This window comes from Crocuta crocuta, unplaced genomic scaffold (assembly GCF_008692635.1).
Source record: "Crocuta crocuta isolate KB4526 unplaced genomic scaffold, BGI_CrCroc_1.0 scaffold831, whole genome shotgun sequence".
In the NCBI taxonomy this organism is placed as follows: Eukaryota; Metazoa; Chordata; class Mammalia; order Carnivora; family Hyaenidae; genus Crocuta; species Crocuta crocuta.
In genome coordinates this window covers 910,052-914,364 of record NW_027531990.1, presented here as the reverse complement: position 1 = coordinate 914,364, position 4,313 = coordinate 910,052, and positions in this window count along the sequence as shown.

Here is a 4,313-nt window from a genome sequence, read left to right as displayed (position 1 = left end):
CTTGAGATTGGCATTTGATGAGGAGTTGGGGGCCAGTGTTGTAGGACTGAACCCTTAAACTGTGGAATCTGATGCTATATTCAGGTAGATAGTGGTTAGAATTCAGATAAATTGTAGGACACCCAGCTGGTATCATAAAAAATCACTTGGTGTGGGGAAAAACCTCCACACGTTTGGTGACCAGAAGTGTCAATAGTCTTTTGTGTGTCAACAGTGTTCTGTGGTTGGAGTGTGAAGAGTAAGATAGACACAGCTGTTTCCTTTACAGCAGCGTGTGAGTGTGCCTCTGTATCTGTGTGAACAGGAATAAACATTCTCACTCCTCAGTGAGAAGCTCTGTGGTGGATGTTAAGGGGCAGAAACTCTCAAAGATGCTTATGAAGACGCAGAGGGGAAGCACACACCAAGAAGGGCTTCTTGTGTTAGCTTCAATGTGGTTTTGCAGTAACTGTGAAGCCCACCCAGATCATTCAATGTGGGTGAAGTTTGAGACAGACTCAAAAGTTTAACAATGGATGCTTCTTTAAATTTTCTGATTGGTTAATGGAGGTATTTTATTTTAAGATAAAGTATATTCACACTTGTACTTCCACCCAGGACTTCAGAGATTTTATTTAACCTAAATAATCTTATATCTGTATTTCCTTCTTTTCTACACCAAAAACTCCAATTCTCAATGACCTCGGCAATTACTAGCATAAATTAATCATTTACTTTATCCCACAATACACATGTGGCAGAGCCAGTGTGAAAATATCAACATTACCACCACCAAGAGAATTCCTGAAAAGAGCTTAAGATTTTTCGTTTCGTTATTTTATCCTTGGGGTGCATCCCATTAAGGATGCATGATAGAATTACTGCTCTGTCTTAAACTTTTAATCTGACATGAAATAGTTTCTCTCTGTGTGGTTATGCCACTAATTTTATACACAGGATCATTTATTTGATTTTCAATATTTAGGGACTGCTTTTTTATTTCATTGTGCAGTGAAACTATGGAAAGGTTCTGAAGTCAAATCTACAAAATAGAGTATGGATACAGAGTGTTAGTTTCTGTCTCTGTCCCCATTGGCCTGGTTCTTCCTTCCCCCCATAGGTAACCATTGTTTTTAAATTAAATTTTTTATTTATTTTTCTCTTTAAAAAAGCGCCAATACATGTATATATTCATATCCTTTTAGATACACAGTTGCGAATTATATACACTTTAACTTCTTTGATTTAATAACATGCAATCATTCAGTGGCACTTTAGAGAGAGATTCTTTGTTTATTTTAAAGTTTATTTATTTATATTGAGAGAGAAAGAGACAGAGCAAGCAGGGAAGGGGCGGAGAGAGAGGGAGAGAGAGAATCCCAAGCAGGCTCCAATCTCAGGGAGAAGTCCGACATAGGGCTCCATCTCATCACCATGAGATCATGATCTGCACTTGTATCAAGAGTCAGGTGCTTAACTGACTGAGCCACCCAGGCACCCCAAGAGATTCCTTATTATTATTTGTTTAAAACAATAGCTTTACTGATCTATAGTTCATATTTTATAAAATGTATTCTTTTATGATGTGCACTTCAGTGGCTTTTAGTATTTAACATAGCTATGCAACCATCACCACTATTTAATCTCAGAATATTTTCATCATCCCAAAAGGAAATCCCGTATCCATTAGCAGTCACTCTCTGGATCCCCAAAACCCCAGTACCTGGCAACCACTAATCTGCTTTTTGTCTCTATGAATTTAATTTGCCCATTTTGAACATTTAATATATATTGAATGATGTGTTTTATTGTGACTGGTGGCTTCTTTAATAATCTCTTTGAAGGTCATCTATGTTGTAGCACATATCAGTACTACATTTCCTTCTTACTTCCAAATAGTATTCCACTGTATTCCGATACCACATTTTGTTTATCCATTTATCACTTGGTGGGCATTTTATGTTTCTAATTTTCAGTGATTCTGAATAATACTGCTCTGACATAGTATGCAAGTTTATGTGTGGACATCCAGTTTCAATTCTCTGGGAAATTAGCTAAGGGAGTAGATTTGCTGGATGTTTGACATTTTGAGGAATTGCTAAATGGTTTTACGAAATGGCTGTGCAGTTTTATAACCTATAACATTTCAATTTCCGTGCATTTCTCACTAACACTTGTTATTTTATCTGCCCCTCTGATTATGCCCATCCTAGTGAAGTGGTACCCCAGTGTGGTTTTAACTTACATTTAGCAAATGATTGATGATGTTAAACAGCTTTACATGGGCCTTTTGGCCATTCATTATCTTATATGTCTTCAAAACTTTTAATCATTTTATAAAGTGAGTTATATGTCTTTTTATTATTGAGTTGTAATATTTCCCTATACATATTGAATGCAATGCCCTTGTTAGATGTTTTCTTTAAAAATATCTTCTTCCATTCTAGGACTTACCTTACTACTTTCTTGATCAAATTTTATGGCTTTCAGCTCCTACATTTAGCTTTGGTATCCGGTTGGCATTAACTGTATTGTGCTGTGTGAGGTAGGGGTCTAACTTCATTGTTTTGCATGTGTATGCCCATTTGCTCTAGCACCATTTGTTGCAAGACTATTCTCTAACAGTTTCTTAAAAGATCACTTAGCCTAAGAAGGCAGCCTAAGAAATATCCTGAAATGTCTCCCATGAAATTACAACTAAACCCATTACTGAGCATAGACTGACCTGACAAGTATACTTCTTCCTGATCTATAGTATTAATTAGTTTTTAAAGTTTTTGTTATCATGATAAATATACTCTTTTTTTAATTGAACAAATTTTTAATGTTTATTTTTGGGGGAGAGAGAGAGAGAGAAAGAGAGACAGAGTGTGAATAGGGGAGGAGCAGAGAGAGAGTGAGACATAGAATCGGAAGCAGGCTCCAGGCCCTGAGCTGTCAGTACAGAACCTGAAGCAGGGCTTGAACCCACGAACTGTGAGATCATGACCTGAGCCGAAGTGGGATGCTTAACAGACTGAGCCACCCAGGTGCCCAATGGTAAGTGTACCCTTTAATCCTTTTGACCTATTTTACCCATGCCCCAGAGTATCCTTAATTTGAGGTTAAATCAGACAATAGGCATACATGAATGAAGGTTTTGCTAAAATATCTCTTGAGCACATTACCACCAAATGAGGCAACTTATTAAATTTGCTTAAAATATCTCTGATTCCAGAGATATAATTACATCCTTTTTTGGAATTTGCAGAGTCACCTTTAAAAACAAGCACACCATGTTTTTCTCTAAACCACCTTGATGAGTGGAATACACATTACACAGAAGATTTTAGCATGAAAATATAAAATAAACATGATATCCATTTGCCATCTGGTGTGTTGTAAATATATTGTTGTTTACCCTTTTTGAAACCCCTAAATGAACTTCATAATTGCCTCATTATCTGCAATATGTCACACCTCCATGGCCGTTCTGGTGATGATAACACATAGCGTCCCAAACAACACAAACAGCAGAATAAAGAGACAGGTGAAGTCATCTCATGAACCTATATGCATTTGTATATAAAGGAAGATGGCTCTTGAAATAACACTGCACTGAGGTTCCAGTGCAGCTGTAAGTAATATAACTAATGTCATCTGCTTCAAACCTAAAAGCGCATCACGGAGCATACTTTGCTCAAAATCAAATCAGAGACAGAGCAGAGTTTAGTAATAAAAGATGATTGGTATGTGTCTCCGTGCAGTCTTCTTCTATCTGTTGGCCTTAATTCCACTCTCCTGTCTTTTAGAATGGATATATAAGTGCATGATAAAATGTGCATGATTATGGAGAGAACCACTTTAGCAATATATTCTCTATGCTTTATGATAGCTGGTAGCTAAATAATAATCTCTGTAATCACATATGTTTGGCAAGAACTTTATATAGAACATACTAACTCCCTAATGGACATAGATGCTATTTTGGTGCTTTGAGTCACATATATTCTCAATAAAAACTTTTTGATGGACCCTCAGTTTGTTCCTGATTTCATCAAGATTCTTTTCAGTTAGTAAACATTTAACAGCAGATATATGTAATGTGCACAGGAATCTTGAATGAACTCATGATGAGAACTTTTTTCCACACTTATACAAAGCTCCAGAATAATGAAGTGAGAATTTATAGGCATTTACTCATGCATGGATTTATTGTTTGTTCAATACAATCTGTGTGAGTCCATTAGGGATCTTAGGATAAAGACATTTAGTTTTGATCCAGTTTTCTCCTTTATCCCTCACTGCTTCCATCATATTTTATTGAAATTTTCTCTTCTCTCATAATTTTTTTT